This window comes from Patagioenas fasciata, chromosome 1, assembly GCF_037038585.1.
Source record: "Patagioenas fasciata isolate bPatFas1 chromosome 1, bPatFas1.hap1, whole genome shotgun sequence".
Lineage (NCBI taxonomy): Eukaryota > Metazoa > Chordata > Aves > Columbiformes > Columbidae > Patagioenas > Patagioenas fasciata.
The window spans coordinates 79,054,943-79,073,660 of NC_092520.1; the positions used below are offsets into that span (position 1 = coordinate 79,054,943).

An 18,718-nucleotide genomic window follows, 5' to 3' on the forward strand; every position below is an offset into this window, starting at 1 on the left:
GGGCTGTTCAGCCTGGAGAAAAGGAGGCTGAGGGGAGACCTTATGTTGTCTACAACTACCTGAAAGGAGGTTGTAGCATGGAGGGTGTTGGTCTCTTCTCCCTAGTAGCAAGTGATAGGACAAGAGGAAATGGCCTCAAGTTGCACCAAGGAAGGCTCAGATTGGATATTAGGAAAAAATTCTTCATGGAAAGGCTTGTGAAGCACTGGAACAGGCTGCCCAGGGAAGTGGTGGAGTCACTATCCCTGAAGGTGAGATGAGGCTCTTAAGGGCATGATTTAGTGCTAGAGTTAGGTTATGGTTGGACTCAATGATCTTAACGGTCTCTTCCAACCAAAATGATTCTATGACCACCCATCTCCCTTCCTGCGGCCAGGCTCCTGCAGCCTCCCCTGCGCAAGGCAGTGCCGGGGAACCACTGGCTCTGCTGCCCTTTTTCTCAGTGATGCTGGTAAGAAAAAACTGTCAGCTGGCTCCTTCCTTAGCTTGCCTTATGCCTCTCTGGTCCATTTTTCCCTGTTAATCTGCTCCAAATAAAGGGGATGGGTGAGCACTGCCCTCCTGTCACCTGGACATTCGCACACAAGGGATGTGTGGTCAAAACCAGCATCTTACAGCCATCCTTAACCTTTGCTGTGTAAAAATAAAGTGCAGGGAGGAAATAAGCTGCAGTATGGAAATACACTAATATGAAAGCCCAGAAGTAGAATTAATGGATTGGGTACCCTACTACTCAAAGTAAAACACAGGCACTAACTGTTTAGTGTCATGTAATGCTTATTTCACAGGTTATTTGTTTAAACTAAAGATTCCACCCCTGCCTAATTGTACTGTATGTGAAACTCCAAATCTGCTACAGCTCCAGATTTATAAAAGAGTATTATATAGGATAGATGCCTATTAATTTTACAGTCTAATTTCTGATTAGATTTTACAGTACCTCTGACGAACTGCATAGATTTTACCCATTAAAAATGATGACAATTCAGTTCTGTCGTTTTAAGTGGAATTAAACTCAGTATTGCCAAGTATGATAATATGTTATGAAAAAATGAACCAACACTTATTAAAGAAAAAAAAAAAGATAATCCTAGCACCATGTTGCTTCTGTATAGGAAAATTTCACTTGCTGAGGCAGTGGAACTGTTACCTGTTAGTGCAGACAAGAATCCATGGATCTGACAGCTGAAATCAACAGAAATTGTCCATTGAGGCTGAGCAGGTTAAGTAATGTTTTCTAGCACAGCTGTCTAATGTCTCTGCTGGCAATTAAGAGAGCCTGCTAGAAGTGGTTAAGGGAACACTCCAAGTAAACTGTTTTCTGTCCAAAACCTGTTTTGTTAAAAATCAAAATCCTCTACAATGTCTATGCCTCATTTTAGAGGAAACTAAAAAAAAGTGGGATTTTTTAAGAAGAAAACAAGTCGAACACTGAAACAGCCTGTTCTTGACTTTTTTGTAGATATAAACTTAAATAAACGCCCCCAAACCCCAAAATGAAAATGTTGTAATATGAAAATAAAATTTCCATTTTCTTTAGTGTCAATTTTAAATTTGGGGAAGGGGCTTATTCCGATTTGAAACAAAGCCAAATTCTGAAAACAGACATAAAATGACATTCCCACTTGCGGCATGACTTTCCATTTGCATTTGTAGATGCAAAGTATATTTTTTATCTCTTATTTGCTACATTAATCCTGTTGAATGGCACATTTCCCACTAACTTTATTAGTGACAGGATTGGGCCTTGATGCAATACCTCATGTCACAGCAGCAAAACTTGTTGCCAATAGACTGTCTCAAGGGAGGAGATTTCCAGTAACTGCTCCCTGAGAACTATTCTAAAAATGCATCTTTTTCTTTTTTTTTTTTTTTCTGTCCAGCCATCGGGATAATGATATACTCCATCCCTAAAGAGAGGGGCACTGACTGAGCTGTATTGATGGCACCAGAGGTCCCTGCTGGCTTGTTCACTAAACAGAACTGGCAACTGACTCTGAAGATAAAAGTTCTTGACGTTTTTCCAAGCTGGTGGAATGGAGCTGAGCGACACTTAGAAATAAATACAGGAGGGAATAGTATGATCTTGAATGACAGAGGAGCTTTCATGAAAGACTTTCATGCGGGAGATGTGGGATGTGCTGTTCCAGGCTTGAGTCTAGGGGATTTGTTGACAGTTGGATAACGTGCATGTTTTCTACCATTACTACGAAATGTAGAAGAAAACAAAGTGAAAAATTCCAAATGAATTATTAATTCCCACTTAAATGGTTAAAACCAAAATACAATGAAATAGCTCTTTCTTCCCTACAGCCGACTTTCTACAAATTGCCAATCTCTTTGGAAATCTGTTAGAACACTCTATCTCTTGACAAGGAAATGTACTTCATGAAAACATTTGTCATTTGTCTGTTATTCTAATTCATTATCTTATCCTCCATTCTTTTGCTTGTTTAAGCAAACAGTAATAGTACTTTTAACCTGAGACTTCAAAGTTAAAAATATAGTAAAGAGGTCCCCATTTATTCTTCTCGTCTCTGATCTCAGCCAAAGCCTTTGAACATCAAAGCTGCTCAAAGTTTGGGGCAAGTTCTTAAGGATCGGGTTACTAGAAAGAAATTCATTGAATTTCCATGTTCATATTCAGCATGGACCAGAACAAATATTAACGTTTAAGAACAGTTTAATTACTTACAACAATTAAAACAAGTTCCTGCTTAATCTCTTTTGCTCAGTACAATGAAGCTCACTCATTCCATTGTATTGCTGTGAAAAATCTTTGACTTTTGTCAGTCAGAAATTGGTTGAAAAAAATTCTAACCCAGGAACTACAAAGCAATTAGAAATGTAAAATAAATTTCCCAAACAAAGAATGTTGCCATTTTAATTACAGTATCACACTGTCATGTAAAAGGTTAACACTTAGAAAATGAATCTTGTACCCTCAATCTATTACCTCTAAGCAATTCTCATTTTCACATTAATTTTTGTAGGCTGTCATCTAAATTAAATACTTTTCAGCTCTGTCAGTTTGTCTCTATATGTATTCTCATTACAGCAGTCACTAGAGCCAAAGTATTTTAATCTTCGGTATAATCCCTGTAGGACCATATTCTTAGCTACAATTTTAGGGGTTCTCCAACCGGTCTTTTTCTTAACAGCACCACTCCTTTGTGCGGTAACTCTTGCCTTTGTAAGGCCTTTTCTATAAACAAGTTGTGCAGTTCATTCTGATATTACTTTCATTGTCGGTGGCTAGATAGTCATAAATCTTTCCTTTCTCCATTACTCACCTTCTAATTTCTGTGTTCTCAGGAAAGGCTCTAATAACACTAGTCTTGTAGGTTTAATTTCTGGTCATTTGAGAGCCAAATCCTGGGAACAAAACTCTTAATGTTTTGTTTGTTTTGTTGTTTGTTGTTGGTTCTTTGTTTTGTTTGCATGGGTTTTGTTTGTTTGTTTAATTTTTATACTGATAAGAACATTTTAAACACAGGTAATAAAATATGTTAAAGCTGGATCCCTCCTCAGATCAGTGCAACCACACCTGAGTGTGCAAACCTGAGTGACCACAAAGCTACCAACTTTCCAGCAGAAACTTAGGTTATAGGATGTTTTGTTATGGAGAATTTTCACTGACTTCAGTGGCACCACCCAAGAAGTAAGGTACTTGTTGGAATATGGTTACCTGAAAAAAGGGGCTGCTAACACTTCTGTTGTTCGTTTGCCAGGTGGGCTTCAGGTTATTTTAGTATCTATTTATTAGTTAATAGTAAAGAGTGGTTAGTTCAGATTCCTACAAATGACTACAAGGACCAAAATAAAATTAAACATCTTCTTAATGCTCGGTAGCTGACAGACAAAACACCTTCCCAAGCCAGAACTCCTCAGAAAACAATGGAAATCTCGTGCAGCTTGTGGCGTACAGACCATGACCAGGCACAGTAGCCCAAACTGCCTCTGTCAGTCCCTGTGCTCTGATTACCCTGACAGAAGGGCCATCGCATGTGAGGGTTTCCTTCAGAAGAAAATCAGGGTTTCCAAAGAAATAGTGCCTATACCAAGGTCTCATTTCAATATGTAGCATGTAGCCAGAGGGCACAAGCACCTGGATTCAGGAGCTGTAAAGCACTTCTGAGTCTACCAGTTGGTATATACCAACTCTTTCTGAAAAATATATAGGATATGAGCAGAAAGCCATCACCCAGTGTCCATGCAGAAGCTCTAATGACATGAATAGAGGCTACATGGGTTTGCAGTTCATTTTTTCTGAAGTTGGTGATAAAGCTTCCATTAACTTGACTTGGTAGGATCAGCCCCCTGACAAGTATCTTCTCGTAGGGCAAGAACAGTAATAGCTTAAATAGATTTTGTGGTGTATTAGTAGCCAATGTGAGAGGGCAGCCAGTATGAAACATGTGTTAGTCTGTACAATACATTGCCCTGGAAACAGAACTTGCTATACAAGACGAAATTTGATAATTAGTCTCATCAGTAGATCAAAAAGCTGGGCATTAAAATAATCTAGTCTAGGGAACATAAAAGCAATAAGCAAAGCACATTTATTTCAGCTAATAATAGCAAGTCTTAATCTTTTGACTGCAATACAGAAAGAAGAGCTTGCAATCAAAAAACACATAAGGCTTTTAACCAATGAACCTGGGCTGAATTTTAAAGATGGGTTAGAAGTTAAAGTGGGTTTGGGTTGATGGCAAGAGCCAGCCATGAACAGCTCCGTTTTGTTTGATTTTAACTGAAGAAAATTGATGCTCGTAGAGGCTTTTATAGTCACCAGCTTGTCAATACGGTAATAGTGTAGTTTGAAATTGCTGGTTTGGTTGACAAATAGATCTGTGTCTTGTCAGCATTGAAATGAAACCCAGCATCACGACAATGAACAGCCCTGCGCACAGGCAGCTTTGGACTGCTGAGTAAGAATGGGGCCAAAATGGAATCCTACAGAGCACGAGAAATAAATGCTCTAGAGAAGGACACAAATTACCCTTGAAAATATAATGCAGGTAACTGTTGGATAAATATGATTTAAGCCAATTTAGAACTGTGCCAAACAGGAAGATAAAGTCCCTCAGGCATTCAAGAAGAACATTAAGATCCAGCAAAATGAGAATAGCTGGAGAACGAGAACCTGTCTTTAGGAGAAGGTTACATCTCATTGCTGTGTTGCTGAAAATTTTAAGTAGTAAAATAACCCACCTAAAATATAGAATTTGATTCCACACTCACTTAAGCCAATGGCAAATCTTTCATGTATTTTGGTGATGCTGGATTATGTGGATGTGAAATAAGATAGTAATTCATGGAGGCATTTCATGCTTTGTGTTATGCATCAACACAGCTCTTTTTTACAGTATAATAGAATCTGTGCATGGTGTTGCATCTCTTGATTTCTTTCAGATTCCAGCAACTAAATAATGCTTATTGTTACTATTTTTCATTTAACCTCAGAAGAGACCAGAAAAAAAGACAATTAATTGTAATTATTGGGTGAACCATTCTGCAAATCTGATTTTTAACAATTGTTAAGGATTTCAGAAAATGTTCAACAGGTTACTTTTTATCTTCTAGCTTACAGATTTTCTTTCTACCAGAAGTATTCTAGCAGGATCAGAAAATATTTATAAAAATGTTCACTGATATTTCAACTCAGTGAAGAGATAGGGGAAAGAAGGAAGGAAAACTTGTAAGAGAAAAGCTGTACAATAGGAGGAAAGGTTGTATATCCTCCTCTTTTGCATGGTCTGGACCATGCAATTTAATCCACTATTAAAATATATAAAATATATAAAATATAGACATATATAGATATATATAAATAATATATAAAAATTATATATATGTATATGTGTATATATATATATACTTATGTGACGATGAGACCTGGGAAAAAACTGACGAGTCACAGAAAACAGAATTTCATGTCTTCATGCTATGATTTACAGTGTGTTTTACTCATAATTCCAAATACAGCTTGATAGTGGAACAACAGTATATTTCTGATACTGGCAAGGAGAATTTCAGTAGAGAATAGTGAGCTGCATAACACAGTAAATTGTGTCTGCCTTTTTCTTTATAGAAATGAAATGAAAAAAAATCTATTTACAATCAAAGGAATAACTCTGGAAAACACACGAAACTGTTTCAAAATGCCAAGAATTGCTTCATTTATTTGCTTTCTTTAAGCATCTATATGAGCAACACCAATAAGACAGCATGAGTAGAAAATTACGCATAACAAGTACATATTGTGACTTTGGAGAGTTGAATAAATGTTTATGTATTTAATTAATGTATATGGTGTTAGCCTGGCAAATTTAACAGCTAATAAATTACTCGTTAAATAATTGTGAATAGTGATCACATTTTCAAGAGTTTAAATCTGCTCCAGACAAACCTCACACACTTTTTTTTTTCATATGTATTTTTTTAAGTAACTTTTCTTGTACATTTCTGTTATTAGGGACACAGAACACAACACATTTTAGACATAACACAGGAGTTGTGTGAGTCCTTAATCTTCTATTAAGGAAGTTAGCAACAGTGTTAAAGAACTGATGTATCAAGAGTTTCAGTATCATTTACATTAAATAAGGGGATTTAGGGAATGGAGTAGTTTTAAACAGAGTTTGTAAAAAAAACATGGATCCATTTGTATTTTGTATGAGATTCTTCTGGGAATATTTTATCAAGACAACAACATTAAGGTCCTGGCTTCCGACATGAATTGTACAGTGGGCTATAATTATAACACTAGTGGAGGAATTAAAATATTGCTTCTCAGTCCAAATAAATATGAAACAAAACTTTCAAGCTATTCACAAAATGTAATTATTTTTGTCCACTCCAGCATTTACTTTAAAAATGTTGTTTTGGCAATTGTAATGCAGTTCAAATGAAGAACGTAACTGAGACGTTCTCTGTGCTAAGTCATCAAAACTCAGAATGAATTTTTGCCTTCACAGAAAACACCTTCATATATTTTTTACGACATATCGTACAAGAAAAATGAGATGCAATTATTTAAAAATTAGAATTATATCTCTTTAGAAACGGGCTATAGTATCTGCTGTTTATATATGGAAGTATCCCCATGTTCTTATCCCTTTCTTTTCAAAGCAAGAGCAATCATGGCTATGGAGGTCTCTAAAATATACGCAAAAAGTAGCAAGAGAAATTTCCCAGCTCTATGAGGGGATGTAACTTATGTGAACATAAGGGTTGCTATCAGGTTTATGGTGAGCTGAATCACTCCTGTGCCTCTGCCAGCTTTATGTCACATGTAAAATATCGGTATGATGATCAACAGCATCAAAGCTGGATTTGCTATATATCTAACATTTAGTGAAGCTAATGTCTCCTAATAAAACCTAGATATTTGTATGCTAATAAAAATATGCAAAGATACATAGTTGGATCAGTTATAAAAGCCTAGCTAATTTGATTCTGATAAACTAATCACATAAAATGCAAACAAGCAGAAACTTATCTAAGCTTCCACGTCCCAGAGATTTGTGTTCCTCAGATTTTTTGATGCACAATTTAAATGGATTTTCCCATTAGGCACCTGTAAGTAAAGAGAACCAGTAATCACTTGTGACTAAATCTACGACATTAGGTAGGTAACCACCAATTTTTTGGGGAATATTTAATCCTGAGAACTGGGACCATGTTTTCCAAACAGTCACCTTTTAGGTACCTAGCCAAAGAAGCCAGATTTTTTTAGAGAATTTCTTAGTTGTTACTTTTCTGAGGGCTTTCATGAGTAATCTTAGGAAATGATGGATAGTAGTCCATGTCTTTCTCTTTCTGTTATGTTTTTGTGCATTTGTGAAAACTGTTAAGTGTAAGTTTTTCCCATTTTTTTTTTCTTTTCATTATAAGACAAGAAAATTATAAAGATATTCAGTACTTCTGAATTCCAACAATCTTCTGAGGCCAACCTCTTTCCTTCACCCCTCCCTCCAACTCTCGCAATGAAAAAAATTTAAAAAAGAAAACAATCAACAACTTTGAAAAAAAATACAGACAAATGGAAAAGATGCTACTTTAGCATCTAAAATACTGGTATTGTATTATTTCATCAATAAAAGGCCCATTCTTACAAGGTATGAGGACTAAGCTGGCTAAAGTAAGGTAGCCTGTGCCACAACAGAAATTTCATCTTTGAACTCTGGTTCTTTCTAGCTGACATCAGATAAAATAAACCTGGACTTGCCTGCTTTCCTTTTATTTGTTGTTATATAAAATACGCTATTAGTTATTATTTTTCTTAAAAATGAAGAAAAATAATAAATAAATGAAAATTTGAGTTAATGTTACTAAAGCACATCTTCCAAATTAGTGGATGGGTAGAAGGATAGCTTAAGCTTCTTTAAATAAGTTGTATTTTATATCGTTGGTTTTCCATCAAAGGTTCTCTTGTTCATACAGTAGTAGGGTGAGTAGGTAAATATATTTTTAAAAATATATAAGATATTCAGTTTAGCTTAAAACAGCAGTTTAATTTACTTGAGTGACACCAGAAGATCATTTATAGTAAAGAATATTATCACAATTTTAATATGTAATTAAAGTGTTCAAATATTATAAAACATTTGCTTAGCACCTCTATTATTTTGAAGGACAAACACAGGACGCTTTAGCTCCACTTTTTAATCTGTTTCCTAATGGTCCTTTCCAGAACTTTATTCATTTTGCAGTGTGGTACAGGCTGCCAGACCGCCGTATGTATAATTTGTACGTACTGTTCATTTTATTTTAGAACATAGTGTTTCAACAACATGGCTTGTGTCATCATGAGAACCATGACAAAGGGTTATCCAGATTTCATGATAGCCAGCCAGAAAAATGGGGCTGTGAAACAATATTGTGATTGAGAGTAACTTCTAGATGCAGAGTGTGAGAGAGGGCACGATTCTTCAGTCCTTGTTCAATCTGTTATTGCTGACATGAGGAACATCTTTGTCACAGAAAAAGTGAAAATACAAAGTCTGAAGGGAATATACATGTTCTAAATGGTTTCAGCTATACGCATATAACCTGCTCAAATGTTATTGTCATCAACCCACAGGTAGTAACAGTATTGTCAAACTGTTATACCTGCTCTCCTGGTACTTTGTCATGTCAGTTTGGGAGTAGTAACTCCAGGCTGGTTATTTTCTGGACATGCCTTCCCCTACCAGGAACGTGACTCATCAGAGCAATGTTCTCAGAAATATATTTTTCATGTTTGTGTGAGTGGGATGAAATTGCAGAAGATTCACAAGTACAGGATGTGTTCTTCTGGCTAAAACCCCCAGTATTTTACTCTGGTTAAAATATTAACAATTAATGTAAGGTAGTCACACCAACTTAGCATAAGCCCCTTTGATTCTTCCATGAAAGGTTTTACAGGGGCTGAAAGCAGTGGTTATTTCCTACCACAAAATGCAAGACACAAAGTGTTAGTTCCTGTCAGTAGTCAAAAAATTCACACCCCCACCCCATAAATGCATGTGGGAAAATAAGTCTCACCCTAGCTCATGCCTCAGAGCAGATACAGTGCGCTAGAGGCACGGCCAAAACTCACCAGATGCTGCAAGCATATGATTCCTTCATAAGAGTTTATATGGTACAGCTGTCTTTAAATGTTTTTGTAATTGAAAAGGCTCTAGCATCTGGTCCTTTGCTTATTACTCTTAGATCAAAAAGTCACGATCTGAAGTCTACTATTAAATAATGCAGGAAAAAAACCCACAAAAACTTGAGATCCTACGGGTACATTTCTCTCAGATGACCTGCTTCAAAGTACTTGTAAAAAATAGAAGTAAACTGTGTCATTAGGAAAAGATTAAAAAGGCAGAAAACAACTCCAATAGGGAAAGATATGAGTTATGTAAGCATACAAATACCTTGATAATTTTAAATGTAGGTAGATAAAGTAACAAGCAGTATATCTTGATATCTTGATATCTTTCAGTTATATACAGAGAGTCTATTACTCTTCCCTTTACATGTAACTGCATAATTCAACTCTACCTCCCACAGCTGCAGACTTCCTGTTGTTGTGAACAAATCAGGACATGCACCAGGGTACACCTTGCAAAATGCTTGCTCTGGACCCGTTTTTCCCCTGATTGCACTTGTACAGTTCACATTTTGATTTCAGTGAGCCCTAGATGGTACTCCTGAAGGGAGGCAGACTTTCCCACCTTACTGCTTCAGATTTAGGGGTGAACACTGCTACATGATTATCATTTATTTAGGCAAACTTCCTTTGAAGTCAATTATTCAATAAGTAAGAATCATAATGATTATCTATCTATCTATCTATCTATCTATCTATCTATCTATCTATCTACCTACCTACCTACCTACCTACCTACCTACCTACCTACCTACCTACCTACCTACTTACCTACCTACATCTCATTTTGTGTGCCTATATAAGTTCTGGAATATTAGGTGATTTAATAATCTGTGAAGACACCTTCCAAATAGTGGGTAATCTGACATATTACATGAATTGAACTAGGCTGAGTCAAGGATGGAATTTCATTATTTGTCTATGTAAGACTGACAAACTATTTTAGAGTAAGGTCTAGTCTGGAAGTGAATTCCTGTAAAGCTAGCGAGCTTCTCGGCAACATCCTAAGCCTTTCATATCATGATTGGATGCCATAAAACAAGGCCTTAATTATTTTCAGTGAAAAAGGTAGTTTCAGAGCTGTTAGTGTTTTGAGAGGCTGATATAATCTTAAAGGAAAATCAAAATAAGAGCTCTTGAAAGCACTTCATGTGACTTAAAAATGGGCTAGCATTAGCTTAAAAATGTTTGGGAATCATGTAATTGCATTTTCATTTTCTTTTTGAAAATGGTATATTTCTTGTTACTGCACAATACAGACCTGTATGTTTTACTTCAGCAAGAAAAAGACAAACATTTGTTACTGGAACCGTAATTTTGTTAATAAATTTTAAATGCATTATTGTAATGTCACGGTTTCTCTTATCTCATCCCCGTACACTCTCTCTCAGGACAGGTAATCATCAAAACAATCAAAGAAAAAGTTGGGGGTAAGTCAACAATTTATGTAGCCATTTTTAAACAGTCATACAGATGAATTTTGTACTTCAAGAATGTCAGAATTACAAGCATATTTTGGTTTTGACAAAATTCCTAATAGGTCAAAACCATACTTTTCTGTCTTGAGATTTCTGGTTAGCAATTGTAAAGGTAGGGCTGTGTGTGTATTATCATATATTTAATAAATATAAAAAGAAGTGGTTCACTGATATTAGCAAAGCATAGTACCAACAGCTCTTGACCAAGTGATCGCAATTTTGGGAATTTCTCACGTACCTTCCGTAAGTGTTTTCCAAGACCAATTCAAAAGTAGTTTACGTTTTCCTGTCATAACTGGCCTTCCACTTACAGACATCTTACAGTGAATAATTCTCATTGAAAAAAAAAATAAAATCTGCTTTTGCAACATCTATAATGAAGTGAAGTCAGAGGTACCACCCAAAGATGTCAGATAGGTAGGTACATTCATTGGTAGATGCACATCTTTTAGGCTTAGAGAGAGTCTGTTTGGGTTTGGTCGAAGATTGCATAGGAAGAAACAACAAACACACATCAGTACTTTCATACTTCTTGAGAGACTGGTTTCACCGTGTGCTGGAATTTTTCCTTCACTTGTACAGTGTACCATTTATTTTGTATATTGTTTGAATTCTCATAGTTTAGCTAAGTATAAGCAAGTGGCACAATTCAGTGTGATATGAATATTAAGTGATGGAAATAGCTCACTAAATACATACATGGCATTGTTTAAAACAATTTCAGTTGATTGTATCATACAGAAACTTGTTTCCTCAGCCAACTATATGTTACCTAAAAAAAATAATTTTAATGGATACTCCACATGCACATTTTTTCAGTTGGTTGTTCAAGATTCCCCATTTTGTAGGTCTCTTGTCTACGCAATACGTTCCCTAAGGTTAAGAATGAAAGGTCTCTACTACAGACATTCTTGATTGAAATAGCAGCTAAATTGCTGCAGTAATGAGAAAATTTCCTTTCCCCTAGATAATTCGGCTGCTTAGCATTGAAACACTTTTGAGATAAAGATTTTTTGTGAAATAAAAAATTAAAGATCATTTCTTCACAATCAGAATTTGCTAAATGAGCCTACTATGGAAATGAAGAGTAAAACTTATTGTTTTAATGGAAGCATAATCAGGCTATATTATGAAATGTACATTCTCAAAAAAGAGACTGTTGTATAGACACTGTGACATGCAGTAGCTTTAGAAAACACTGCTGTATTTCTGGAAGAAAGTGGTTAAAAACACATGATGATGAAGTTAACCTAAATCTTTCATTGGCTTAAAAAAAATAGGTCAAGTAATACATTGCTAGCTCCGCTGTAAGCCTGTACACAATCCTTACATTCCAAAGCGAAAGAGGTTTTGCTTAACATTTCTACATCTATTTTCATTCATGGTATCCCTGGATTAAATATTTGACTTTTCAAAAGTGTTGTGCTCCCTTTTGGTTTCTTTAAAGTGAAAATTCATGCTCTTTAACAATATTAGTCTTTTACTAAGAAGATTCTTGATTGGATCATTTACAATTATTTTACTAAGTTTTAGAACTTAAATAGTGGAATATGCTAATGCAGATATTATCACACAATTTATAAGCGACTTGTAGACAACTTTGTTTCTCTTTTGTCAGTCTTTTAACTTTTGGAAGAAGTATTATGGATCGTTCTGTAAAGCGTTTGGCAAACAACATGCAAAGCGTTGAGACTTGTTAAACACAGGCACATGGAAGATGTGATGAAGGTCACATGCACTCTGTAGCTCAGCCTGTACAGCCAAGTTCAGCGCGTATCTACACATACTTTCTTCTTTGATAGGAATGAAGTCTAAAGAACTTGAGGTATAATGCCATTTCTGACAACAGAGGTTGTCTTCAGACGGGTGGGGATGCCACCTACCAAAATGGAGGAGGGCTGACTCCTCTTGGAGGCTCTGCCCAAAGCTGGGTTTTCTCCCAAATTGTATTTATTGCCACGTGGACAAACAGCATATCTTTGACGAGTCGCTTTGCCCCCCGATTCTCTAAACGCTCCCGCGTGTTCAGCAGTTTGGGAGGCGGGTTTACCCTCCTTGCTCGCGGCGCAGGGACCGCCGGGCGCTCTGGCTGAAGCCCGGGGGGATGCTCCCCGTCTCCCCTCTCCCCTCCAGGGCAGGGCGACCGCCTCCGTAAAGCCTTGGCTGGGAGGCAGAGGCCGAGGGATAACGAGACATGGCGGGAGCGGTGAGGGCAGGGCCGGAGGAGGGCGGCAGGGCCCTCCCGGCTCCCCCGGGAACCGCCGCAGGTGCCGGGGAGCCCGCTGCCCTCCCCCGGTGGCGGCCGCCGTGCGCTGGCGGGAGGCTCTCGGCTTCTCGTTAAAACAGAAAAGAAAAAAAAAAAGTTTCTAGCGCTGAAACTAGAAGCTATAAAGCGACAAGAAACTGTAACCATTGGAAGCGCCTCCCATTATTCTAAGAGAGCCGGGAAAAAAGTTATTTTTAAGCTGTTTTTATTAAATACAGGCCCTCCGGTGCTATCGCTCGTAAGTTTGTTTCCCGGGGGCTCTGCGCCTTCAGTTAGATTAATTAGAGAGGGCAGGAGGCGACGCGACTTGCGTACGTGCGACGCGTTTAGCGGCAACCTGCTCCGCAGCCTCTGTCCCCAAACGGCTTGGGGCGGGAGGGTGCGGGCGCATCCCTCCCGCTCTCTCTCCCCCCCTCGCTGGGGGTTAGAAAAGGGTTAAGAAACTTGGCTGGAGAGATGAATGGCGCGGCGCGGGGAGGGGCCGGGCTGCGCCGCGGCGGGCGAGGTGGAAGGCGGGGAGGATCGCGGCTGCGGGTTAGGCTTTGAAAGTCAGGCTCACAGGCATTGCAGTAGAGCCCCGAGCCGCGGAGAGAGAGGAGAGGAGCTCGCTGTGTATGTGCGTGGGGTCGGGCGCTGGGGGGGGGGGTGGACGGACGGACAGACAGACAGACAGACAGACAGACGCGGGGAGGCGGCGCGTTCTGTCTTCTAGCCCGGGGACCCAGTCGCCCACCTCGGCTTTGGGAGCCGCCGCCGCTTCCCCGGACCTCCGCGCCGGGACTGGCTACCGGAGCCTGCACTGGCTGCTGGGCCGGGGTGTTGCGTGTCCCCGCTGCCTGCGTGGGGGCAGCCGTCGGAGCCTCCCGCAGGCGAGGCCGGCACCAGGCAGCCCGCCCGGGAGGAGCCGCCGCCGCGGTGTGGGGTGCGCGGGCGCGCTGCGGGGTGAGTGCGGCGCTCTTCCGCCGGCAGCCGTGCTGGCTGGCGGGGGAAATGGCCGAGCGGGGCGGGCTGGGGCTGCGCTGCCGGGCTGGGAGGCGGCGGCGGCGGGGAACAATGCCGGGGTGAGCCCGGCGAAGGGGCGGCCGCGACGGCGGGGGCTGTTTCCGGTGACTGCCGCCCCTCCGGCACCCCCAACCCCCGGTGCGAGCTGAAAGTTTGCCCGGCCAGGGTGGGTTTGAGGGAGCTGGAGGGACGGAAAAGTTGCTAGTCTTTACCCCCGAGACCTGCGAGTGTTCTCCAGAGCGCTGGCTGCAAGCCTCGGCCCCCGTTTCGGAAGGGCACCCTCCTCCTCCCGGTGTGCGTGTGAATTATTTAAAGAGCCGCAGGCCCGGTGCGCAACGGCTGCGGCGGCCGGGGAGGCGCCGGCGGCCGCCCGGGGGTGCGGGGGGACCCGGCCCAGCCGGCCGCGGCCTCGCTCGCCTCCCGCCGCCGCCTCCCGCCGCCCGGCTGCTTTCCCAGCAGCTGCGGGCAAGGCCACGCTGCCCTCTGCTCGCCTGTCCCCCCGACTGCGTGTTGCTGCCCGTTCCGCCGCTACCTGCGAGCGGGCAGCCTGTGTCTCGGGTACCTTTTCCATTGCCGCTTGCAGGCGGCACACGCTCGGCCCCCTGCATCCCCCAAAGATGCCTTCTCATCGCTTCGGGCTCCTTAGGGACGTCGCTGTTTCCCTTCTAGACTAAAGGTTACTTTTGCAGGCGTGTTTTTGTGTCCCTGAAGCCCTTTGAAGGTGATTTTTTTAATTATTTTTTTTTCCCCGTTTTCCCCTCCCTTTCTCCCTATGGAACATGTTGTTGGAGGCTGTTGTTTTTGTCAGTCGGCAATTAAGTTGGAAGGTGATGAAACGTAAAGAAACATAGTGTCAGGGCATAGGCAAAATAAGGGGCAGCTTTGTAACATGCCAACAGCCTTGTGTCTGTGCTGCATCTCTCTTTTTCTTCTCCTGTACTGTGTGTTCTGATGATTTATTAGGTTTCTAATTTAAAGAAGATTTTAGTAAAATGCTTGACATGTGCTGAAGATGTTGAAAAAATTGTGGAATTTCTGGCTTTGGGATTATGTTGGTGTTAGGAAAGCTGAAGTGGAAGTTGTCCCTTTCTGCCTCATCTCTCCGGAATCTGGAGACTATATTATTCCTTATTTTATTTTGAGGGGACCTGCCTGCAGTGTCTGACAGCTCACGGGCTGATTAGAATTTAACTGAGTCATGACACTATAAATGTTCAGAGATACTGTAAAGCTTTATTTAACAAAGAGTGCAAATCCAGACTGAAGACCCATGGGGAGGGAGCAGATGTGGAAAGGGGGTGGTATATCCCAGAATGGGTGGTAGAAAACCTTTTTCTTTAATATTAAAATGTGATTTACTGTTTCTGGGGCTGACTGAACACTCTAGAAAGTGACAAACTAAGATGCCATACGACAAAAGCTTTCTGAGCTCAGGGTTTTTTGTGGTTAAAATCTGATTTAATGACATCTGAGTAATTGTTGCTATATAGGCAGCAAGAATTGTAATCTGGGAGAGCAAAAGTTCTTGTCCAGAACAATGTTCATGCGGGTTTAGGGCTTCTGCTGTCTGGGGCAACTGTCTGCCCAAACTTGTGGCTGAGAAGTCTGACTTGTTATTTTATCAGTGGTCTCCTGAGATAGAGTTGATGTTGGCTCCAAGACAGCAAGTTTGTCTTGAGTGAAATGTATCCATAGGGGTGTACACTTTTGTTCAGTGCCTGGAAGAAGTAACAAGTAGTGACTGTGTGTTTAGGGTAGGGGTGAAATCTGACCTCCTGTTAGACTGGCCTACAGTTCCCAGTTATCTAATGAGCCAGAGCTGTCAGTCGTTTTCAGATTTTTGTAGACTCTGCATGTACAGAAGACAAGATACTGTCAAATGCCAAACCGTACTAGATGGATTATTTTTTTTTTAATTTTTATTTTAGTCTTGGAGTAGAAAATTACCAGATGAAAACAAGCTCTTCCTCTCTGGTCCCCGTACTTGTTTCTTCTTCTGAAGTGAAATACGTGCTAATCAAAATTGGAGGAAAATAAAATAACCCAAATTTATTACAGTAATAAAAACTGTGTTGATAAAGAAGTAAAAGTGAACTGATGTTTTTCTGTTGTAAACTCAAATTTATGTTTTAGACACTAGCTGTATGGTCTGCAGTGTTTGATAGCTGTGTTTAGGGTCAATCTGTTCTGTAAAAGACATCGTGGAAAGCTTTGATATCTTTATTTTTTTACCTTTTTATAAGTGATTCAATAAAGGTTATAGAACTTAAACATGAATTAACTTTATGGTTATCATATTTGCCTGTAGGTGTTGCTTAATGTGGGATTGGTTTAAAAGAACTGAGAAAAGGCTTGCTTGCTTAAAGCTTCTGTTTTTCTTTTCAGAACTAACTTTTTTTTTTTCTGACTTTGAACATTGGCAAAAGGTTTCTGTAATACCAGTTGTATTATTGTTAGCAGTGAGAGCACTGTTAATTTTACCAGTGACAGTGCAGGACATTACTGTATTAAAAGATAAACTATGTTTTGCGCTGTGTCGAGTGCATGTATAAACCTGCCCAAGGCAACGCCAGGGAGTTGCATTTCCCACAGTCAGCTGTCTTGCTCAAGGGTTGTGCTTGACACCTCCTTGCAGAGCTGTCATAGAAGACATGAAGGCTGTAATATTTTGTTAACTTTAGAATAGCTTTCCAGAAGTTGCCTGAACCTAAAAAGCCAAATGGCTAGTGGTTTTTTTTGGTTTGGTGGTTGGTTGGTTTGTTTGTTTTTCCCCTGTAGGTGAATGTACAGGGAGCCGAGGGGGTCCAGAAGAGAGACTGGGGAGAGCATGGGGTTTCCAGCTGGGTGCCTGGTGTGGGGCACAAGCATTGTTGTGAGTGGGGCTTTGGTGGCCAACCTCCCACACATGGGACCTGCGGGCAGTGGGGACAGGTCTGGTATCTCAGCTGCTGGGTGATATGTGCCAAGCAATGAGCTGGGTTACGAGTAGTAGGCAGGATACATAGGATAACTATCCAATGGATTAAAAAAAGGATAAATGCTCTTTTGGGACAAGAAGTGCAAATTTTGAAGTATAAATCCTTACTGCTCAGCAGGAGTTTAATGACAGGTGACTGGAATGATAATGCAGGTAGGGAATGAGGCCTGAACAGGAGGAAAATGTATGAAAGAATATGCACAAGTGTACCAAAAAAGATAAAAAACATAAACTTGATAGTCTGTCTAAACAGTCTTAAACTAAAGACAAAAAGGTTAATGGTAACAGCATTTGTGGTTTGCTCTTTCTTCCTGCCAACAGGCCAAAACGATAAGAACAGTAACTATCTGAGCTGTGCTGGCCTGCCTTAAGCAAATATGAGGAAAGTTATGAAGAAAATATTTAAAAGGCTTCTGGCATTTATTTTTTATATTACAGTGTTAGAGTTTTTCTAGTTGCCTTTGAAAAACCATGGTATGGTTGGCAGGCAATACTTTGGGTGGACATCTGTGATCATGTAAAAACTTTCTTGCGTTCTCTGATGGGAAATTCTGCCCCAGGAAAAGTGGGCAGAAGGATTCTTTTTGTAAAGATGAATGTCTGCATTTTAGTGTTTCTAGAGTATTTTAAATATTTGGAAATGTGAACAGACCTCTTTAGCACTTGAAATAATGAATTTGGTAGTTTATTTGGCCCTCTGTTGCAGGCCACTTGGCTTGATGGTTGAAGAAGGAGCATAGGAACCAAGACTCCTGTAAATAAATATTCATGTGTAGAAAGGGGAAGACAGAGTTGCTAGCTGTCTTAGTTTGGGTCAAACCCTCCTGCAATAGTCTGCTTATACTTAAATTGTGACTGGAGCTCATTGCTCCTGTTTAGTCACCTGTCTTGAGAGAAATTCTGTTTTGATACCACTTAGTTCTAAATATCTTTGTCTTCATCAGATTAAAAGCAGAAGCTACAGATCCTCAGTTACTGATTTTGAAGAAGTTGAGTTTAGCATAGAAAAGCAGCTTAGTGTTGGGGAAGTCTTCTGGTGGGTGTCCCTTCCTCCTCTAAAGAAAGCAAGTTGTGAGGGAGCCATCAAGATTGATCAGCACTAGGTGTAAAATGTGTTTCAGTCTTGACCGAAACTATTATCTGAAAACAAATAAGGGAGTATTTAATTTGCCCTGACAAGAGCTTAATGAATTTCTGTGTTGAACTGTGTCTAAGTAATATGTCTTGCTCGCAGAAGAATAGTATTTTTGTTCCTGTTGGTGCTAGGCTGATACTGACACTCTGATGCTGATTTTTGTCACAGTGAACTTTAAGGTCCATGGCCATGGGCTTTCTAGTACTTCTCCTTGGCC

General features: G+C 40.1%; 1 protein-coding gene across 12 annotated transcripts in view; it reads left to right on the forward strand.

The window, feature by feature from the left end:
• NRIP1 (nuclear receptor interacting protein 1) overlaps nucleotides 1-18,718 on the forward strand; it is a 129,273-nt gene that overhangs the window by 11,809 nt on the left and 98,746 nt on the right. For 2 of the 12 annotated variants that reach the window (XM_065862811.2, XM_065862819.2), the window contains exon 1: nucleotides 13,881-13,999. The exons of 5 other annotated variants lie outside the window; for them this stretch is intronic. The gene's annotated coding sequence lies outside the window, so the exon portion shown is untranslated. Of the gene's footprint in view, nucleotides 1-1,883; nucleotides 10,992-13,880; nucleotides 14,004-14,116; nucleotides 14,330-18,718 lie in introns of those variants that run through there. 5 more of the 12 variants (XM_065862813.2, XM_065862820.2, XM_065862816.2 and 2 more) reach the window with 3 other exon arrangements.